Raw genomic sequence first — 12,052 nt, 5'->3', positions numbered from 1 at the left:
CCCATCTGGGCTATTGCTAACTTTCCCAAAAACATTGAGAACAAACAATTTGGTAGGCTGAATCTACCATTTGGTAAGAATAGTTTCTTCAAAGAAGAGGCTAAGCCTACTTAAAATTTTGCCTAAGAGTTCCCTCCAGAGAGCCTTTTTTTGCTCAGATGTTGCTTTTTCTCTCACAAAGCTCACTCATCAGGTGAACTCACTACCCTCCCCCTCCTGTGGGATGTTACTCACAGGGGTGTGAATCTCCCTGGCAATGCAGGAAATGAGCCTGGACACAGCACTGTGGGATTTAGATAATCTTCTTGACCAAAAGGGGGAAGAGAGATGAAATAAAATAAGACCCAAGAGCTGAGAGATTTCAAATGGAATCAAGAGGTCACTTTGGAGGGTATTCTTATGTGCTGTCTAGGTATCATCTTTTAGTCCTTAGTGTGTTAGAATGGCTAGAAAGAAATACCTGAAGCTATCAAACAGCAGCCCAGTGACCTTGATACTTGAAGATGATTGTATAACCATGAAGAGTGTACAATGTGACTGGGTGACTTTGAAAACCTTGTGGCTAACACTCCCTTTATCCAGCATGTGGACAGATAATGGAAAATTAGGGACAAAGTTTAGATGAATAATTGGGTGGGATGGAGGGGATGGAAAGAGTTAGGAGTTCTGTACCAGTTTGTATTATGTCTCCCAGAAAAAGCCATGTTCTTTGATGTAATCTTGTGTGGGCAGATGTATCAGTGGTAATTAGATTGTAATTCTTTGAGTGTTTCCATGGAGATATGCCCCACCCAACTGTGGGTGATGACTCTGATTGGATAAGTTCCATGGAAGTGTTACCCCACCCATTCAGGGTAGGTCTAAATTAAGTCACTGGAGCCATATATATGAGCTGACAAACAGAAGAAACTGTGCAGCTGTAAGTGACATTTTGAAGAGGAGCTATGGCCAAGAGGGACACTTTGAAGAATGCACAGAAGCTGAGAGAGGAGCTGCAAATGAGAAATAGTTTGAAGATGGCCATTGAGAGCAGACTTTTGGTCTGAAGAAGCTAAGAGAGGACAAAAACCTCAAGAGCAACCAAGAGTGACATATTTGAGGAATTGCCACTTAGAGAGGAATGTCCTTGGGGAAAGCCATTTTGAACCCAGAACTTTGGAGCAAATGCTGTCCACATGCCTTCCCATCTAACAGAGGTTTTGTGGATGCCATTGCCCATCATCCAATGAAGGTACGTGATTGTTGAAGCTTTACTTTGGACACTTTATGGCCTTAAGACTATTACTGTGTAACCAAATAAACCCACTTTGATAAAAAGCAATCCATTTCTGGTGTTTTGCATTCTAGCAGCATAAGCAAACTGGAGTAGATTTTGATACCAGGAGTGGGGTTCTGCTGAGTTTGCAAATACCAAGCATGTTGGAACACTTTTTAAATGGATAAGGGGAAGATTCTGGAAAAATTGTGAGGAGCTTGATAGAAAAGGCCTAAATGGCTTTGAAGAGACTGTTTACAGAAGTCTGGATTCTAAAGATATATCTGATGAGGCCTTGAGCAGAAATGATGAATGTGTTGTTGCAAACTGGAAGGAAGGTGATCCTTGTTTTTAAGTGGCAGAGAATTTGGCAAAATTGAGTCCTGGTGTTGGATAGAAGTCAGAAATTGAAAGTGATGACATGGAATATTTAGCTGATGAGACCTCCAAGCAAAATATAGAGGAAGTAGCCTGGCTTTTACTTACAGTTTATAGTAAAATGCAAGAGGGCAGAGATAAGCTGAGAAATGAACTCTTGGTTTCAAAGAAACCAGAAATTGATGGCCTGAAAAAATTCAGGCTTCCAGGGGGTGAAGCCCCAGAAGCTACAGCCCAACATGAGGATATAACCAAACTTGGAACCCAGCTATCATTTCAGTACAAGAGAATATTGGACAAGGAGTTAAGCAGAAAGGATTCAGGGAAAGTACTACTGTCTGATGGCTTTGACCCCTTTGTGCTTCCTGAAAAGCCAACAGAAATTTTGTGAGATCTTTATAGACAGACATTCTGTTGGTCTGGACTGGAGAGACAGGCAAGGAACAAATTGAAGGGAAAATTTCTTCAAAGACAGAGCCTTGGAGGTTGAGGTCTGGAGTCTAGAGGTCTTGGGCTGGGAGAACAGAGTGGCTCACACACATTGAAAGGGTGAGTTTGCCCAGAGGTCAAGGGTGGGCCTTCCACCTTGATGCCCAGGAAATGTCTGCCATCCCAGGCCCCAAAGAGGGTGGAGCACATTCTCAGGGAATTGGTGAGAACCTGGCTGTCACCTCACTGTTCTGAAGGGGTTGAACATGTGCCCTGGAGATGAAAGAGAATCCAGGTGCTGCCCCAATGTTTGAAGAGCGTGGGGCCAGGAAGGTGGTCTTCCCAATGTGTGGATATGTTGGAGAACTCACCCTGGCATTTGGAGATGAAAGGGCTGCCAAAAAGTCCCTTAGGAAGGGTTAGACCTCCTCTCTCTCAAGACCCAATAATGCAAATGACTCTCAGACTGAAATCTAATGGAGTTTGTCCTGCGGGTTTTAGAACGTGTTTTGGTCCTATGAACCCTGTTTTCCTTTCAGTTTCTCCTTAAAGCAATGGGAATGTTTATCCTATGACTGTCCCTTCTTTGTATATTGGAAGCACATAACTTGTTCTAAGTTTCACAGATCCACACTAAAGGAGAGTTATGCCTTAGGACCAAATATGCCTATAATTGATTTTGATGGGATCTTATTATCACTCAAATGATTTAAATTTCTGTGATGCTGTCATGCAATGAATGTAATTGTATATGGAAAGATAATGTCATTTTGAGGTCGAGGAGTGGAATGTGACATTTTGAATGTGTTGTGTGCCCCCAAAATGCCATAATCTTTGATGTAATCTTGTGTAGGCACATGTATAAGTGTTGATTACATTGTAAGTGATTGGATGTTTCCATGGAGATATGACCCACCCATCTGTGGGTGATGGCTCTGATTGGATAATTTTCATGGAGGTGTTACCCCACCCATTCAGGGTGGGTCTAAATTAAATCACTGGAACCATATAAATGAGCTGACAAACAGAAGGAACTCAGTGCAGCTGTGAGTGACATTTTGAAGTGCAGCTGAGAGTGACAGTTTGAAGAGGAGCTACAGCCAAGAGGGACACTTTGAAGAATGCACAGAAGCAGAGAGAGGAGCTGCAAATGAAAGACAGGTTGAAGATGGCTACTGAAAGTAGACTTTTGCTCTGAAGGAGCTAAGAGAGGACAAAAACCTCAAGAGCAACTAAGAGTGACATATTTGAGGAACTGCCACTTAGAGAGGAACACTTGGAGAAAGCCATTTTGAACCCAGAACTTTGGAGCAGATGCTAGCCATGTGCCTTCCAATCTAACCCCCTTTGATAAAAGCCAATCCATTTCTGGTGTTTTGCATTCTGGCAGCATTAGCAAACTAGATCAGGTTCTTTTTAGCTTTTATTTTGATTTTGGAATAAGGAAAATCTTCAAAATTGATTCTGTTGTTTAACACACAACTGTATGTTCATCCTGTGGATAACTGATTGTACACTGTGGATTACTATAGGATGTGTGAATCTGTCTCAGTTAAACTGTATTAAAAAAGTAAATGAATAGTGGGGGAGGAGAGGAATAGGATGTTTTGGATGTTCTTTATTATTCTAATTTTTATTTTACCTTTTGGAGTAATGAAAATGTTCAAAGTTTGATTGTGGTGATGAAAGCATTGCATTAAAAAGAAACATGAATTTTCTGTATACGAGAGGGCATTCTATATTCATGTAGATTTTAAAGGGCATTCTACATACAGGATCAAGTCATCTGCAAACAGTGAAATGTTAAGTTCTTCCTCTACAATTTGGATACTTTTATTTCTTTTTCTTGCCTAATTGCTCTAGCTAGAACCTCTGATACAATGTTGAATAAATGGTTGTAGTGTGCAACCTTGTCTTGTTCCTGATTTTTTAGTGAAATTTTTCTGTCTTTCCCATTGAATGTGATGTTTTATGTGGATTTTTCATAAATTGCCTTTATATCCCTCATTTTTAAAGGATAGTTCCCAGATATAGAATTCTTTTTTGGTAGGTTTTCTCTTTCAGCATATTAAATATATCCTGCCACCGCTGTCTGACTTCATGGATTTTACTGAGAAATCCACATATGATCTTATTGAGCTTCTATTTTATGTGATGGATCACTTCTCTCTTGCTGCTTTCAGAATTCTCTTTTTCTTTGACATTGACAATCTGATTAGTAAGTATCTTGGAGTAGGTGTATTTGGTTCTATTCTGTACATTGTTCTTCTTGGATCTGTAATTATATGTCTTTCATAAGAGATGGGAAATTTTGGGTGATTATTTCTTCCAATATTCTTTCTGCCCCTTTCCCCTACTCTACCTTCTGGTACACCTATGACATGTATATTTATGCACTACATTTTGTCATTCATTCCTTGAGACACTGCTCATATTTTTTCATTCTTTTCCTTAGTGAGTAAGATTTCAGATGTCCTGTCCTCTCATTCACTAATCCTCTCCTCTTCACCCTCAAATATCTTTTAGGTTTCTATTGTGTTTTCCATCTCTTCTATTGTGCCTTCATTCTGATAAGTTCTGCCATTTGTTTATACCAACTTTTGAGTTCTTTATTTTCAACCTACATATTCTTTATACCCTCCATCTCTTTTGCCATATCTTCCAACACATTAATTGGATTTTTATGTGACTTTGCATGTTTGTTTTAACATCTTTAATTAGTTGTTTCAGCTCCTGTATCTCATTTCAACTGCTAGTTTATCCCTTTGACTGGGCCATATCTGCATTTTTGCTAGTGTGACTCATAAATTTTAGTTGATGTCTAGGCATTTGTGCTCATTGATTAGTTTTGCCTAGAGGTGATTTTCACTCTTTTACTTTGGGTTTTCTTTTTCACTGGCTTTTTTTCTTTATCTGTTCTCTGGCCTTCAGTTAAACTTATCCTGGACTTCTAACAATGCTTCTAACAAACTAATCAGGATGTTTTATCTCTTGTTATTCTGCTTCTCAATCTGTGTATATGTCATTTTTGCCTAAATGTTATCAGATTATCTCTGCCCCCAGTTTTCCCCCTATAACCAGGCATCCACAGCAGACTGCCTCTTGCATGTATTCCCTGGGCATGACAGCAAGTTCTCTCTCTGTGTGTAAAACAATTCTGCTAGCTGCCAGTAGTGTTCCAAATTTGTTTTAGAGCACTGTTTTAACCATTGTGTCTTCTGGGTTTCTCAACTTAAGCAGGGCCTGGTTCCCATGCAGGGGGTGTGGACCCAGTCCAGTGGGCTGCCAATAAGGTCTGGAGAGGCACTGACCTTATTAAAATTCCATTGCACTTTCTGGACAGCCCAGCAGATGGCACTGTTTCATGACATAATCATCCTCAGAAGGTGTTTACCATCTGGTAATCTGTCTGACCATTCAAGGCTGAATTACCTCTTGCGGCCCAGCTGAGTCCAGCTGGGCAGGGCTGGATTACCTCTTGTAACCTAGCTGAGTCTGGTTGAGTGAAGTTGGATTACTTTTTGTAGTCCAGCTGAGTCTGGTTGGGTGGGGCCAAATTGCCTCCTCTTGCCACTGTCTGACTGGGCAGGGCTAAAGCTGTGGGTTTCCTGTAACCTCACTTTGCTGGGTAAAGTCTGATTCAATATGGAGCTGTGTTCTCCCCTCTTTTTGAGGCAGAGGACTCCCACAGCTCTCACAGTTTTCAGCCATCCCCCAGGCTTGTATCAGGCTGCCAGCTTATATGTTCCTCAAGGGTGTGGCAAAGACTTTCAGACCCAGGGTCAGAAATAATCTCTGCTCATGTTTTCTCACTCTTTATCCCTCATGGACCTGGGCCTTGAAATGCCCTGCTCTATCCCCCTGATCTCCAAGTGATGGGAATCTCTCACAGTGATTTTATAGTCCCCAGTGAGAGATGAGATGAGTCCTAACAACTTGTGTTCTTTCTGTGCTGCATGAGACCAAGTGAGGGGGAGGGGAGAGGACCCACCAGCCCAGAATGGAGTACTCCTACTTCATATCTCTTATTCAGTTATGTAGGGTCCTTCTTCTGTCCATATCCTCCATGATGATTTTGAACAAGTCAGTGTTATCCCCCCTTTATTGCTGATTATATTTGCAGAGGGTAGGAGGCTCCTTTCCTCTGGTGGTTGATCTCTTCCTTTAGTTTTGCCAATTTTTGCCTTGTGCATTTTGAGACTTGATGGTTGGGGTCATAAATATTTGCAATTGTTATTCTCCTGTAGATTGACCATTTGATTAATATATAGGATCTTTCCTTGTCTTTTGTGAGAGCTTTTGATTTAAAATTTCTTTTATCCAATATTTCTGTAGGTACCTCTCCTCTCCTCTCTCTCTCTCTCTATATATATATAGATAGATATAGATAAATAAATATATAGATAGATATAGATATAGATATAGATGTAGATAGATAAAGAAATTCCATGCAAACTGTGGACAGTTTGCATGGATTATCTTTTTCTGTCCTTTCGCTTTCATCTTATTTGTGTCTTTGGGTTTAAGGTGAGTCTATTGTGAACAACATAGAGTAGGATCATGCATTTTTATCATGTCTTTTGATGGGGAGCTTAGTCTATTAATAACCAGTTACTAGAAAGGCAGTAGTTCTTTAGCCATTTTGTCTTTGGCTTTAAGTCAGAATTTTTAAACCTCTCTTTTCTTTATTGCATTATCCTTTTCCATACAGTCAATCTTTTTGAATGTTTTTGACTGATTGCTTTCTCAATTCTACTTCTCTGTATTTAAGAAATTTTTCTTTGTGGTTACTCTAAGGTTTCCATTACACAACTCTGACTAACCTTATAATTTTGAAAAGATACCAACTCAGCTTCAATAGCATACAAATTCTTTGCTCCCATATCTCTTCATTTCACTTATTAAAGTTTTTCTCAGCATTCCTCAGTATCCTTTGCCTATCCATTATCAGAATATGACTTTTTCATGTTTAACTGTACTCTGATATTATATGAATTAAAGAGTACAGCTGTATATTGAGGATATGGTGTAATTGGGTTTTTCATTTACCCTTTTAGTACCTTTTCTGAAGATTTGCATTTCTTCACATTACTTCAAGCCACTGCTTCCTGACTTTTCCTTTCAACTTGCAGAACTCCCTTTAGTAATTCCTGTAAGACTTATCATTTTTTAAATATATCTCTCAGTTTCTGTTCATCTGTGAGTATGCTTAATCTCACTGTTTTTTTCATTTTTTATTGTGAAATATATATCCAGAAACTTTCAAAGTATGATTTAACAAGTAGCTAGAGAGCAAATTTCAAAGACTGTTATGGGCTACATTTCCACAATTTCAGTTATTTTCCTATTGTGAAATATAAAACATATGGAAAAGAGATAACTTTCAAAGTATAATTTAACAAGGAATTGTATACATAATTTCAAAAAGTGTTATGGGTTACAGTTCCACAGTGTCAGTTATTTTCATACTGTGAAATATAGATATATACAGAAAGGTAGAAACTTCCAAAGTACAACTTAATGAGTAGCTATAGATCAAATTTCAAAGAATGATATGGGTTATGGTTCCACCAATTAAGTTATTTCCTCTTAGCTATTCTAATACCCTAGCATCTAGAAAAATATTTTTATGAAGATTCAGTATTCGTAATCCTTTATTAAATCCTATTTTGTCTGTTGTTATCCCCTTCTCTTGTTTAATCAATTTCTTGGCCTTCAGTATAGGCAGTGACTACTCTAACTTGTTCTTATTGAAAAGGGGTACCAAAATTATGGCAAAGGGAGCTACAACTGGTTGATGATCTTAGAGAGGTCTTGACTCTGGGTTTTGGGACTTATCCAGCATATGAATACTGTAGAGAATTTAAGTTTCTGAAAAATAAGCATAGCGAGTGAAACTTTTATAAAATCTCAGATAGGTACTTAAGTATTTTGGGACTACTGTTGGATTGGGCTTGGCATTCTGTGGCCAAGTGGGATATCTAGCTGGAACTTGTACAAGGAGAGCCTCTCAAATCTATTTGAAATCTCTTAGCCACCATAACCATATTTTGTTATTATTCTTTCCCCCTATTTTAATCAGGAAGGCATTTTCAGTTCCTCAAGGCTGGGGCCAGGTTCATTCTTGGCAGTCAGGGAGAATGGCACCATGGAGATTCATTCCCCTGGGAATCATGTCCCATTAAGGGGGGAGGTTAATGAATCTATTTACAGAGTTGGGCTTAGAGACAAAAAGGCCACATCCAATCAAAAAGTGAGGTTCTCTGAAGGTGCCTCTTAGGCATAATTATGTATAGGCTTGGCTTCTCTTTTACAGCCATAAATTTCACAAGAGCAAGCCTCATGACAACATAGGTTGTGGGTTCCTAATTTCACATAACATATATTCTGTCCAAGGTAAACAGTGTCTCACATTAATTTCACTTATTTGTACTCTCAATTTTAAACAATGTCATAGCCCAAAAACCACCAAAGTCTCTTATCAGCCCCTAATTATTCATCCCTAGTATTAGTGTAGTACTGGTAAGGTATTCCTATTAAATATAGCCAATAATATGCAATAGATAGATTTTTCCCCATATACAACTCTGTTGTTAGCTCTTTGTACCAGTCTCATACCTTTGAAATCTATCATACAAGCACTTATTTATATTTTTAGTACCAATATGTGGGATACTTGCCTTAAAACTCCCACTTTGGTCATGTTCACCTTCAGTGCAGCACTGATTCTTAAAATCCCATTAATAATCATCACCCCTGTCCATTTCCATACTTTTTTTTCATTTTATTGAGATCTATTCACATACCACGCAGTCATACAAAACAAATCATACATTTGATTGTTCACAGTACCATTACATATTTGTACATTCATTACCAAAATCAATCCCTGACACCCTCATTACCACACACACAAAAATAACCAGAATAATAACTAAAGGGAAAAGGAGCAACTAAAGTAAAAACAAACACTGGGCGCCCTAGTCTGTTTGTTTCCTTGCCCCACCATTCCACTCATCCATCCACAAACTAGACAAAGCGGAGTGTGATCCCTATGGCCCTACCAATCCCACTGTCCCCCCTCATAAGCCACCTTTTTATACAATTGTCTTCAAGATTCATGGGTTCTGGGTTGTAGTTTGATAGTTTCAGGTATCCACCACCAGCTACCCCAATTCATTAGAACGTAAAAAGGGTTGTCTATATTGTGTATAAGAGTGCCCACCAGAGTGACCTCTCAGCTACTTTTGGAATCTCTCTGCCACTGAAGCTTATTTCATTTCCTTTCACATCCCCCTTTTGGTCAAGAAGATGTTCTCCGTCCCACGATGCCAGGTCTACATTCCTCCCCAGGAGTCATATTCCACATTGCCAGGGAGATTCACTCCCCTGGGTGTCCAATCCCATGTAGTGGGGAGGGCAGTGATTTCACCTTTCAAATTGGCTTAGCTAGAGAGAGGCCACATCTGAGCAACAAAGAGGCATTCAGGAGGAGGCTCTTAGGCACAACCATAGGGAGGCCTAGCCTCTCCTTTGCAGCAACCATCTTCCCAAGGGTAAAACCTGTGATAGAGGGCTCAGCCCATCAAACTGTCAGTCCCCTATGTCTGTGGTCATGTTAGCAACCATCAAGGTGGGGTAGGTCAATATCCCTGCATTCTCTACAGGCTCCTCAAGGGGGCTCTACATATTTTTTTCCTTTTTTTTTTAATCAACTGTATGAAAAACAAAAAAATTAAAAAAAAAAATTAAAAAAATACAATAAAAGAACATTTCAAAGAGACCATAACAAGGGAGTAAGAAAGAGACAACTAACCTAAGATAACTGCTTTACTTCCAAAATGTTCCTACTTTACCCCAAGTAAGTTACCTAATATTGCAACATTTCTGTGCACTTGTTCTTATTATACCCATCAGAAATTAACAGACCATAGTCATTCCTGGGCATCCCCAGAACGTTAAATAGTTTATCTGTTCTTCTTCGATTATTGTTCCCCCTTCCTTAATTGCTCTCTATCACTAGTTCCCCTACATTCTACATTATAAACCATTTGTTTTACATTTTTCAAAGTTCACATTAGTGGTAGCATGTAATATTTCTCTTTTTGTGCCTGGCTTATTTGGCTCAGCATTATGTCTTCAAGGTTCATCCATGTTGTCATATGTTTCACAAAATCATTCCTTCTTACTGCCACGTAGTATTCCATTGTGTGTATATACCACATTTTATTTATCCCGTCATCTGTTGAAGGACATTTGGGTTGTTCCCATCTCTTGGCAATTGTGAATAATGCTGCTATAAACATTGGCATGCAGATATCTGTTCGTGTCACTGCTCTCCATTCTTCCAGGTATATACCGAGAAGTGCAATTGCTGGATTGAATGGTAACTTTATATCTAGTTTTCTAAGGAACTGCCAGAATGACTTCCAGAGTGGCTGAACCATTATACAGTCCCACCAACAATAGATAAGAGTTCCAATTTCTCCACATCCCCTCCACCATTTGTAGTTTCCTGTTTGTTTAATGGCAGCCATTCTAATCGGTGTTAGATGGTATCTCATTGTGGTCTTAATTTGCATCTCTCTAATAGCTAGTGAAGCTGAGCATTTTTTCATGTGTTTCTTGGCAATTTGTATTTCGTCTTCAGAGAACTGTCTTTCCATAACTTTACCCCATTTTATAATTGGCCTGTCTGTACTATCGTCATTGGGTTGTAGGATTTCTTTATATATGCAAGATATCAGTCTTTTGTCAGATGCATGGTTTCCAAAAATTTTTTCCCATTGAGTTGCCTTCCTGTTTACCTTTTTGAGCAATTCCTTTGAGGTACAGAAACTTCTAAGCCTGAGGAGTTCCCATTTATATATTTTTTCTTTTGTTGCTTGTGCTTTGGGTGTAAAGCCTAGGAAGTGGCCACCTAATACAAGGTCTTGATGATGTTTTCCTACATTATCTTCTATGAGTTTTATGGTGCTTTCTTTTATATTGAGATCTTTGGTCCATTTTGCATTAATTGTTGTGTAGTGTGAGGCAGGGGTCCTCTTTCATTCTTTTGGATATGGATATCCAACTCTCCCAGCCCCATTTGTTGAAAAGACCTTTATGACCCAGTTCAGACTTTGGGGGCCTTATTAAAGATCAGTAGGCCATAGATCTGGGGATCTATCTCTGATTTCTCAATTCGATTCCATTGATCTATATGTCTATCTTTGTGCCAGTACCATGCTATTTTGGCAACTGTGGCTTTATAATAAGCTTCAAGTCAGCGAGTGTAAGTCCTCCCACTTTGTTTTTATTTTTTTAGAGTGTCTTTAGCAATTCAAGACATCTTCCCTTTCCAAATAAATTTGATAACTAGCTTTCCCAAGTCTGCAAAGTAGGTTGATGGAATTTTGATTGGGATTGCATTGAATCTGTAGATGAGTTTGGGTAGAATTGTCCATCTTTATGACATTTAACCTTCCTATCCATGAACATGGAATATTTTTCCATCTTTAAGATCCCCTTCTATTTCTTTTAGTAGAGTTATGTACCTTTCTTTGTATAGATCTTTTACATCTTTGGTTAAGTTTATTTCTAGGTACTTGATTCTTTTGGTTCTATTGAAAATGGTATCCTTTTCTTGAGTGTCTCTTCAGTTTGTTCATTTCTAGCATATAGAAACATTACTGACTTATGTGCATTAATCTTGTATCCTGCTACTTTGCTAAATTTGTTTATTAGCTCTAGTAGCTGTATCATCGATTTTTCCAGTTATAAGATCTTATCATCTGAAAACAATGACACTTTTACTTCTTCCTTTCCAATTTGGATGTCTTTTATTTCTTTTTCTTGCCAGATTGCCCTGGCTAGCACTTCTTGCACAATGTTGAATAACAATGGTGACAGCGGGCATCCTTGTCTTGTTCTTGATTTTAGGGGGAAGGCTTTCAGTCTCTCACCATTGAGTACTATGCTGGCTGTGGGTTTTTCATATATGCTCTTTAT

Source organism: Choloepus didactylus, chromosome Y, assembly GCF_015220235.1.
Source record: "Choloepus didactylus isolate mChoDid1 chromosome Y, mChoDid1.pri, whole genome shotgun sequence".
Classification (NCBI taxonomy): domain Eukaryota; kingdom Metazoa; phylum Chordata; class Mammalia; order Pilosa; family Megalonychidae; genus Choloepus; species Choloepus didactylus.
This window is presented reverse-complemented; position numbering follows the sequence as displayed.